Raw genomic sequence first — 12081 nt, forward strand, 5'->3', positions numbered from 1 at the left:
TAGCGAAAGAGGACACCTAACACCTCACGTCGTTAAAATATTAGGACGCACTACCCGGAAGATGTAAGATGAACATCAACAAAAGCAAAACGAGGATAATGGAATGTAGTCGAATTAAGTCTGGTGATGCTGAGGGAATTAGATTAGGAAATGAGACACTTAAAGTAGTAAAGGAGTTTTGCTATTTGGGGAGCAAAATAACTGATGATGGTCGAAGTAGAGAGGATATAAAATTTAGATTGGCAATGGCAAGGAAAGCGTTTCTGAAGAAGAGAAATTTGTTAACATCGAGTATAGATTTAAGTGTCAGGAAGTCGTTTCTGAAAGTATATGTATGGAGTGTAGCCATGCATGGAAGTGAAACATGGACGATAACTAGTTTGCACAAGAAGAGAATAGAAGCTTTCGAAATGTGGTGCTACAGAAGAATGCTGAAGATTAGATGGGTAGATCACATAACTAATGAGGAGGTACTGAATAGCATTGGGGAGAAGAGGAGTTTGTGGCACAACTTGACTAGAAGAACGGATCGGTTGGTAGGACAGGTTCTGAGGCATCAAGGGATCACAAATTTAGCATTCGAGGGCAGCGTGGAGGGTAAAAATCGTAGAGGGAGACCAAGAGATGAATACACTAAGCAGATTCAGAAGGATGTAGGCTGCAGTACGTACTGGGAGATGAAGAAGCTTGCACAGGATAGAGTAGCGTGGAGAGCAGCATCAAACCAGTCTCAGGACTGAAGACCACAACAACAACAAACCCGGAAAATCCAGGGAAAAGTTGATCCAAAGTTTCTTGGGTTCCTTATGAGTATACAATGTTATTCCAGTGCCGAGCCGCCACCTGGCCTAGATGGTTAGGGCTCGCACCCTTGCGCCAGATGTCTTGGGTTCGATTCCAACTCCAGCACTTTTTTTTCCTTCTCTTTCATCTTCTTTTGTTATTCCACCAATTGTTCAAAAAGTTTCTCAAACCTACATTATTTTAGCTCAGGAACGTAAAGTTTTTTATTCACTGAAAAGTACTCGTGTTCGTTGTTCTATTTCGTTTTATGGGGTTTCAAGGTTTAAAGGGTCTTTTTAAGGGTCCCCTTGGGATTATAACTGTCGTCTGCGCATAGGACTGTGCGCGACCCGTGAGAAGTAAATGGCAGTTTGTTTTTCGATTTCGTCGTGAACAGACGTGCCTGTTTCAAATTTCAACGTATTATTCCGATCCGAGGCTAAACATGTCGACTGAAGAAGTTGCTGGCTCGACTGGAATAGGAAAAGAAATTCCTGAAGAATCCATTCATAGTGATCTATCAAAATTACGATTGAAGGACGCAGTGGTGTATTATGAAAAACTGTTGATGGAAAATAATTTAATTGCGTCGACATCTTCGGAAGAAATCTCTCGCGATGCTATGTTCTCGTTTGTAATTATTATATGTATAAAAATTGAATTTTTCCCAATCGACTTTGTTATTCTGATTAAAAAAACCAAATGTTTCTCCTCATATACAATGAAAAACGGAAATCCCACCGCCATGATTTGTGTTGTTCGACAAAAAGAAAATAATTGTTATTCAGTAATGTAACTAATTTTTTAAAGATAATGTAGGTCTGGGAATCTTTCTGAATAATTGGTGGAATAACAAAAGAAAATGAAACAGAAGGAAAAAAAAGTGCCGTAGGAGGAATTGAACCCGACACATCTGGCGTAAGAGTCGGAGCCCTAACCATCCAGGCCAGACGGCGGCTCGGCAAAAGACTAACATTTTATACTCATGAGGCACCTAAAACACTTTGGATCGATTTTTCCCGTGATTTTCCGAGTAGTGCGTCCTAATATTTTAACCACGTGAGGTGTTAGGGGTCCTCTTTCACTACAAAAAATTTCGGACAAATCCCCAACCCCACGGTCGTGCCGTCTCCTTGTGAGAGACGAATATTTCATTACGCTGTCGGATGCAAACTTCAAGTGCCCCATCATGTTTTCTGTGTTGCAACGTCTACTTTCACGGAAATGTTACATTATGCCCCTAACAGTGCTGCTTTAGCCGCGATAAACTTTTAATTCGTACGGTTCGCTCGGAAACTGAAGGTTGAAGTACTTCCAATCTATCTCAGTCTTTCAGTAAAATAATAGGGACTGCCACAAATAGTACGGTTGTCATCCCTAAGTGGCCCAGGACCTGTGAGAGAAAGGAATGGTAACATGCAGAAAAAACAGCCCAAAGACTATTTTGCCGCAGGAGGCCTATTTGTACGCTAGTGTTCCATATAATCATACGGAAATGGAAGACGAGATAGCAAAGTGAAATTTGTGAGACGTGGTTAAAGGAGACAAAAATGACTCAGTTGGTCAGCATTTATCAACCGTGAGGATCACGTACAGTGTTCGCGGTCTGCCTTCAGTGACTGCCTCCTCCTTCATATATCAGCATGCAGTTCGATTCAACATCTCGTTGTCATAGGGTTGTACATCTTTGGCGGCGTCACCATGAGGTCTTACTTTGGTAGTTAAGGATGCCAGAACCTATTTCCGGCCACTGGAGGGAGGTAGGAGGCTTACGTCCAGATTGGAGATGATGGGCTCGATTTTCCATCATCATCATCATCATCATCATCATTTAAGACTGATTATGCCTTTCAGCGTTCAGTCTGGAGCATAGCCCCCTTATAAAATTCTTCCATGATCCCCTATTCAGTGCTAACATTGGTGCCTCTTCTGATGTTAAACCTATTACTTCAAAATCATTCTTAACCGAATCCAGGTACCTTCTCCTTGGTCTGCCCCGACTCCTCCTACCCTCTACTGCAGAACCCATTTGCTTCTCCCATGCGTGTAACATGACCCCACCATCTAAGCCTGTTCGCCCTGACTGCTACATCTATAGAGTTCATTCCCAGTTTTTCTTTGATTTCCTCATTGTGGACACCCTCCTGCCATTGTTCTTATCTACTAATACCTACAATCATCCTAGCTACTTTCATATCCGTAACAACCTTGTTGATAAGATAACATGAATCCACCCAGCTTTCGCTCCCATACAACAAAGTTGGTCGAAAGATTGAACGGTGCACAGATAACTTAGTCTTGGTACTGACTTCCTTCTTGCAGAAGAGAGTAAATCGTAGCTGAGCGCCCACTGCATTAGTTTTGCTACACCTCGCTTCCAGTTCTTTCACTATGTTACCACCCTGTGAGAATATGCATCCTATTTGGCACTCAGTCCGTTTATATTTCTTTCCCACTGACATTAATTTCGTTTTGGAGATGCTAATCTTCATACCATAGTCCTTACATTTCTGATCTAGCTCTGAAATATTACTTTGCAAACTTTCAATCAAATCTACCATCACAACTAAGTGATCCGCATATGCAAGACTGCTTATTTTGTGTTCACATATCTTAATCTCACCCAGCCAGTCTATTGTTTTCCACATATGATCCATAAATAATATGAACAACAGTGGAGACAGGTTGCAACCTTGTCTTACCCCTGAAACTACTCTGAACCATGAACTCAATTTACCGTCAATTCTAACTGCTGCCTGACTATCCATGTAAAGACCTTTAATTGCTTGCAAAAGTTTGCCTCCTATTCCATAATCTCGTAGAACAGACAATAACTTCCTCATAGGAACCCGGTCATATGCCTTTTCTAGATCTATAAAGCATAGATACAATTCCCTGTTCCACTCATAACACTTCTCCATTATTTGCCGTAAGCTAAAGATCTGGTCCTGACAACCTCTAAGAGGCCTAAACTCACACTGATTTTCATCCAATTGGTCCTCAACTAATACTCGCACTTTCCTTTCACTTTTCCATAGTCTGTCTAAAAAGATTTAAAATAGGAACCTTCTAGGTTAGGTTAAGGGCTTACGACTTTGCAACGAAGGACAAAGTTCCGAGCACTTGTTAGAAATAAGCTTCTGGAACGTCCTGGCACGAGGCAGCACTTTGCAGATTAGTCCTATTAGTGGGAGCAGGAAACGATGCATGAAAGCGTCAGCATTCTCCAGCTGAGACAGGCTGTCTGAAGTACAACTGTTAAAACATACACTGTCGGAAAAAATTACAATACCATAAAGTAGTAAATGTACGGTAAAGAAATTTCGGGAATATATTTCTCTAAAGTGATTAACGTTGAGAGATACCCACATGCCTGGCTCCTACTGTGGCATCAAGCAGTCAGGCCTGCAAGATGAGTGGTCTGCCAAGCGAGTGGATTGGTTGTTATTTCTCGTGGAACATCAATGACTGATTATGAGCTGTGGTACCCACAATTAAGCAACAAATTATTCTCCTGTTTGAATATTACGCAACGGAAACGGATAACGCACATCTATTAGTAATTTACACAACTCTGATTGTTCACTACGCTCTGGCAATACCACATTTTCTTTCTTACCCAATGGCTTTGACCAACACGTGGCCATCGCACTGAATATGAATGGCGCATACATTATACATTATGGGTATTATGACTAAATACTATTTGAAGAACAAGGCCACCAATCTTTTCCTTTTCACTATCTTTTTTATTCCGATAAATTCTATTGTGGTTCAAAGATAACCTAAACACACCATTACATTTTATACAACAATTACACATGAGAAACTCCGCTCAGTGGACACTGCTTTACATTGGTGATTCTCTATCTTATGGTCTCGTAATTATCTAACGCTACAGTGCACTTTCTGGATAGGATGGTGGATCTTTTGCTATATCTCACACTTCGACTCTCACACCCATCATCACGAAAATTTACTCCAGACCGAGCGGTACGAAAAGGACCATGCATAACCCACTGCCTCTGAACCTATCTTGCTACTCTCCCATGCAAACCACACTTACTTAAATTACATGAAATACATCACACTGGCAACATACATCACAAAGAATAGTCACAACGTTAGAATCATTTCACTTTCAGCTTTCCTACTTCAATTAGTATTCATCCCAGTTTCACACGACACTGCCCCACTTCGTAACTTTTATTTCCTACTACGAACTCTGGAGGATATATGCACGTCTTCCTGTGCAATGCAAGCCAAGTGGCGTTGCTGAATAGACGGCTGGCTCACATTGCTTCTCTCTCAGAGAATTAGAGTTTGAATCCAGCGTCACACGGAAACATAACACGCAAAGTAATATTAAGAACATATTCGTCACACACGCGAGTCCTCAACTGATACCATGGGCGAGTACTTCTCTTTATCCTTTGTCTCATACACAGATTGAGACTCACGCAGTACTCACCACGTGGAAGTACTCGTCTCTAATTTCAAGTCCTGCACACGCCATTTCTTAAATATTTCCAACTTATAGTACACACGCCAGTAATTCAGCTTAACTTTAGCACTCAGGAGAATTTCAACTTAGCACTAGCACTCGCAAGTATTCCAACTTAGTACTAGCACTCGCAAGTATTTCAACTTATTGCTACACGTGGTTCCACTGTGACCGTTGGTCATTTCCGAAGATTACTACGATCCCCTTATTATTACCTGCCTGACATTTAATTCTCACCCCAAAAGTTCCTGAAATAGAGAAATAATTATTCCAAACTACTCTTAAGTATTTCACACGCGTACCATTTTCTCCACTCTTTTGTCTTTACGGAGCACACCTAAGACAGGTCCTACCAACACAAGATCCAGCGCCAGAGTGCTGAAACATGGCCGTTCTTCAGGTCATCTCGCACCTCGGCCGAGGTGGGGGAGCACCATGCTACCGTATTGGTCAGCCACATTTCAGTCGCTCAAAGCTCAGGTAAATTTCATCTCTTTGGTTCCACCAAGGGGACCAAAGGACCGTCTCAAAGATGATCATATATTGCACATTCACTATCTGCGGTTAGCAGACGACCATACATTCATTCATTTCACAGATCTCACCAAATTGGATGTACGGATTTATTTTGTGGGAGTGCACATGTAGACAATTAAATAAATAAATTGTCCTTCTTTCCTACACCGGTATCCGGCTTCGGTGTATAAGGTGAAATTGATTTATTATTACAAAAAATATGTTGTTCTGACAAGAATAACGAAGAATGTTGTACCTATTTTCAATGTCGGGCGGTACTGTACCCTTTCAGCATTGCAAGATCTTAGGGTAATGTAAGCGTGATATAATCCATTCAAAATGTGAAATAAGTGATAACTCACAACTAGGTTTGGGATAGCTTTAAGGGAAAAACATGGAAGGTAGGTTACTGTTTCATGTAATACACTTTATTACTTAACAACAATATTAACACTGCAATTTAAAGACTTATTAAAAGAATCAGTTTTCCTATTTATTCGTCATGTGTGACACTGCAGTAGAGCGACGCCCACTACAAAAGACGTATTATTTACATTCAATTTCAGCGTATACGTCGCGAGTGCCATATGACAGAGCCTGTCTCTCGATGTCGATTTGTATTTGATGTCTCTTAAGTGTCGGTCTGCAGTAGGCTGCTGTTGGCCGAGCGACGTGCAGTGGACCATGGACCTGGCCGTTGGTGGGGAGGCTTGCGTGCCTCAGCGATACCGATGGCCGCACCGTAGGTGCAGCCACAACGGAGGGGTATCTGTTGAGAGGCCAGACAAACATGTGGTTCATGAAGAGGGGCAGCAACCCCTTCAGTAGTTGCAGGGGCAACAGTCTGGATGATTGACTGATCTGGCCTTGTAACATTAACCAAAACGGTCTTGCTGTGCTGGTACTGCGAATGGCTGAAAGCAAGGGGAAACTACAGCCGTAATTTTTCCCGAGGACATGCAGCTTTACTGTATGATTAAATGATGATGGCGTCCTCTTGGGTAAAATATTCCGGAAGTGAAATAGTCCCCCATTCGGATCTCCGGGCGGGGACTACTCAAGAGGACGTCGTTATCAGGAGAAAGAAAACTGGCATTCTACGGATCGGAGCGTGGAATGTCACATCCCTTAATCGGGCAGGTAGGTTAGAAAATTCAAAAAGGGAAATGGATAGGTTAAAGTTAGATATAGTGGGAATTAGTGAAGTTCGGTGGCAGGAGGAACAAGACTTCTGGTCAGGTGATTACAGGGTTATAAATACAAAATCAAATAGGGGTAATGCAGGAGTAGGTTTAATAATGAGCAAAAAATAGGAGTGCGGGTTAGCTACTACAAACAGCATAGTGAACGCATTATTGTGGCCAAGATAGACACGAAACCCATGCCTTCTACAGTAGTACAAGTTTATATGCCAACTAGCTCTGCAGATGATGAAGAAATTGATGAAGTGTATGACGAGATAAAAGAAATTATTCAGGTAGTGAAGGGAGACGAAAATTTAATAGTCGTGGGTGACTGGAATTCGTCAGTAGGAAAAGGGAGAGAAGGAAACATAGTAGGTGAATATGGATTGGGGAGAAGAAATGAAAGAGGAAGCCGCCTTGTAGAATTTTGTACAGAGCATAACTTAATCATAGCTAACACTTGGTTCAAGAATCATAAAAGAAGGTTGTATACCTGGAAGAATCCTGGAGATACTAAAAGGTATCAGATAGATTATATAATGGTAAGACAGAGATTTAGGAACCAGGTCTTAAATTGTAAGACATTTCCAGGGGTAGATGTGGATTCTGACCACAATCTATTGGTTATGAACTGCAGATTGAAACTGAAGAAACTGCAAAAAGGTGGGAATTTAAGGAGATGGGACCTGGATAAACTGAAAGAACCAGAGGTTGTATAGAGTTTCAGGGAGAGCATAAGGGAACAATTGACAGGAATGGGGGAAAGAAATACAGTAGAAGAAGAATGGGTAGCTCTGAGGGATGAAGTAGTGAAGGCAGCAGAGGATCAAGTAGGTAAAAAGACGAGGGCTAATAGAAATCCTTGGGTAACAGAAGAAATATTGAATTTAATTGATGAAAGGAGAAAATATAAAAATGCAGTAAATGAAGCAGGCAAAAAGGAATACAAACGTCTCAAAAATGAGATCGACAGGAAGTGCAAAATGGCTAAGCAGGGATGGCTAGACGACAAATGTAAGAATGTAGAGGCATGTCTCACTAGGGGTAAGATAGATACTGCCTACAGGAAAATTAAAGAGACCTTTGGAGAGAAGAGAAGCACTTGTATGAATATCAAGAGCTCAGATGGCAACCCAGTTCTAAGCAAAGAAGGGAAGGCAGAAAAGTGGAAGGAGTATATAGAGGGTTTATACAAGGGCGATGTACGTGAGGACAATATTATGGAAATGGAAGAGGATGTAGATGAAGATGAAATGGGAGATAAGATACTGCGTGAAGAGTTTGACAGAGCACTGAAAGACCTGAGTCGAAACAAGGCCCCGGGAGTAGACAACATTCCATTAGAACTACTGATGGCCTTGGGAGAGCCAGTCCTGACAAAACTCTACCATCTGGTGAGCAAGATGTATGAGACAGGCGAAATACCCACAGACTTCAAGAAGAATATAATAATTCCAATCCCAAAGAAAGCAGGTGTTGACAGATGTGAAAATTACCGAACTATCAGTTTAATAAGTCACAGCTGCAAAATACTAACGCGAATTCTTTACAGACGAATGGAAAAACTAGTAGGAGCCGACCGCGGGGAAGATCAGTTTGGATTCCGTAGAAATGTTGGAACACGTGAGGCAATACTAACCTTACGACTTGTCTTAGAAGAATGATTAAAAAAAGGCAAACCTACGTTTCTAGCATTTGTAGACTTAGAGAAAGCTTTTGACAACGTTAACTGGAATACTCTCTTTCAAATTCTGAAGGTGGCAGGGGTAAAATACAGGGAGCGAAAGGCTATTTACAATTTGTACAGAAACCAGATGGCTGTTATAAGAGTCGAGGGGCATGAAAGGGAAGCAGTGGTTGGGAAAGGAGTGAGACAGGGTTGTAGCCTCTCCCCGATGTTATTCAATCTGTATATTGAGCAAGCAGTAAAGTAAACAAAAGAAAAACCCGGAGTAGGTATTAAAATTCATGGAGAAGAAGTAAAAACTTTGAGGTTCGCCGATGACATTGTAATTCTGTCAGAGACAGCAAAGGACTTGGAAGAGCAGTTGAACGGAATGGACAGTGTCTTGAAAGGAGGATATAAGATGAACATCAACAAAAGCAAAACGAGGATAATGGAATGTAGTCAAATTAAATCGGGTGATGCTGAGGGGATTAGATTAGAAAATGAGACACTTAAAGTAGTAAAGGAGTTTTGCTATTTGGGGAGCAAAATAACTGAGGATGGTCGAAGTAGAGAGGATATAAAATGTAGACTGGCAATGGCAGAAATTTGTTAACATCGAGTATAGATTTAAGTGTCAGGAAGTCGTTTCTGAAACTATTTGTATGGAGTGTAGCCATGTATGGAAGTGAAACATGGACGATAACCAGTTTGGACAAGAACAGAATAGAAGCTTTCGAAATGTGGTGCTACAGAAGAATGCTGAAGATAAGGTGGGTAGATCACGTAACTAATGAGGAGGTATTGAATAGGATGTGGGAGAAGAGAAGTTTGTGGCACAACTTGACTAGAAGAAGGGATCGGTTGGTAGGACATGTTTTGAGGCATCAAGGGATCACAAATTTAGCATTGGAGGGCAGCGTGGAGGGTAAAAATCGTAGAGGGAGACCAAGAGATCAATACACTAAGCAGATTCAGAAAGATGTAGGTTGCAGTAGGTACTGGGAGATGAAGAAGCTTGCACAGGATAGAGTAGCATGGAGAGCTGCATCAAACCAGTCTCAGGACTGAAGACCACAACAACAACATTCTCACCAAAACGTAAACAGCTTTAAATCATTAAAAAAGAACTTTAACGATTGTACCATTAAGGGCAGGAAGTGAAAATCGGAAGTATAGAGTTCCCAAAAACAAGAAAAGTCACATCAACTGGGCGGGTCGCAAGCAGATTCAACAAAATACTTTATCAGCCAAATGGATTACAATAACGGCTGTTAAATGTACTAAGAAATTGCAAGCTTAGGTAACCGTGACACAAATGGACAACATTCATCCAAATACGTGAGTGATCACAAGACACGCCACTGATAGTAAGTGTTGGAAAGGCGCTTACTACTACTACTACGTGATCAGGCCCAGAGGACAGCCCGCATCTACAAGTTTCCTCCTCCACTGTATTCTGTCCATTGCTGCTATCCGCCATTCGTCCACATCTATTGACATTTGTTTTAAATCTTCATGGAGTCCATCCCTCCAACGCTTCTTGGGTCTCCCTGGCGGTCTCTTTCCTGTAGGTGTGAAATCCAGGAGCTTCCGAGGCCATCTGTGATCCTCCATCCGGGCCACATGGCCGGCCCGCTGCATTCGTTTGGCTTCGACAGTTCCTGCTATGTTGGGCTGCTGGTATAGTTCCTCAAGCTTTTGGTTGCATATGATCCTCCATTCCCCTGTATCTGCATCCAGAACCGGACCGAAGATCTTCCGAAGCACTTTTCTCACAAAAACAAGGAGCTTACGGAAGTCCTGTTTCCGGATACTCCATGTCTCACAGCCATATAGAACAACAGGCTGCATCTGGGTTTTGTACAGTCGAATCTTGAACTGTCTGGAGAGAGATTTGGACCGAAGCAGTTGTGCTAGGCTGTGGTAAGATCGGATTCCTGCTTGTATTCTGGCATTGATCTCTGCTTCACATGACGAGCTCTCAGTGAAAAGTGCCCCTAGGTATTTGAATTCTTGCACTCTCTTGTAGGAATGGTACCCAACCTGCAGTGATTGTAGATGATCAGCAGTCTGACAATGGCCACGAGTCATAACGAGGTACTCTGTCTTGGATTCGTTTATGTTTAGCACCAATTTGCTGGCAGCCTCCTTTAGTGCTTTGGTCATTTGCTCCAACTCCTCTTCCGAACAGATGTCGTCTGCATAGGCTAAGTATGCCAGTCTCTTTTCTTCGATTTAAATCCCTTCGTTCTCTTGGAAGGTCTCGCTTACCAGTGCATAACTAGTAATAAGAAAATCCCTTAAGCAACAAAACACACAACCCTCAAACAGACCAACTGAGAAGGTACAACATTTAAACAGAAATACCCTCCCGTATATTCCAACCAAACTTTAACAACAACCCTTAATAAATATACAATTTCGCAAAAGTCACGATAAGTTGTAAGTAAATGCAATTGAAGTGTATTTCCAGCTGGACTCACCAGCAGAAATGTTGATACTACCTTTAATAACTTTACAATTGCCAAAAATTCAAAGCAAGCTGAGAGCTACAGCAGATGGCTATCACAGCCAACAAGGAACGAGCAGCCAAATTTCACAGAAAATGTAGTAACTAATCACCGTGAACGTAGGTAAGGTTCGGCAGTTTATACTGATAAGTAAAGGTCTTAAAACAACGTGCTGAGAAGTAGTAGTAAGAGTGCTGGCTTTAGACCAATAATTACAGAGGTATAGTGAGGGACAACCTCATGCTTGCCAAACACGCCTTAACCTCCTGAGCTCTTTAGATTCACCAAACAGATCCAGCTATTGGTTCCCGCTTAAACGGCGACACTCCGTCGTGGCAGGCATGAAACGATCAACTGCACTTAACTTGAGCCACCACGACGCAACCGGCAGGAGCGGCAGACCGCTGGTCAATCCAGACACTGTGTGACGATAGGACTGTCACCGCGCCAACAGACGAACACTACTCTTCTCCGGGCCCAGGGAACAGGAAAGCGTCGTTCGCCGCCAAACGTACCCTGCCAGCACCCATGAAAAGTGAACAGCAATCTGTGCAAATAAAGCTTCACACAAGAATGACCAGGGATACGAGGTGCAACAATAAAGTAATGAGACTGACGTGAAAAAAAAATGTTACTTACCGTTTTAAGTTTAGTGTTGTCTCCTTCAAAGTAGTTCCCTTCTGATTGCACACACTTTTTCCAGCGCTTTGCCATTGGTGATAACATTTCTGGAACTCATCTTCTGTAATATCATCCAAGACCCTCGTCACAGCTTTTTGGACATTTTGTGATGTTCGAAAATAGTGTCCCTTGACCGCCGTTTTGACTCTTGGAAATAGAAAAAAAGTCGCACGGAACGATATCTGGTGAATAAGGTGGCTGTGGTAGTACTGAAATTTGTTTTGAGGTTAAGAA

The sequence above is a fragment of the Schistocerca nitens genome, chromosome 8, assembly GCF_023898315.1.
Source record: "Schistocerca nitens isolate TAMUIC-IGC-003100 chromosome 8, iqSchNite1.1, whole genome shotgun sequence".
NCBI classification, from domain to species: domain Eukaryota; kingdom Metazoa; phylum Arthropoda; class Insecta; order Orthoptera; family Acrididae; genus Schistocerca; species Schistocerca nitens.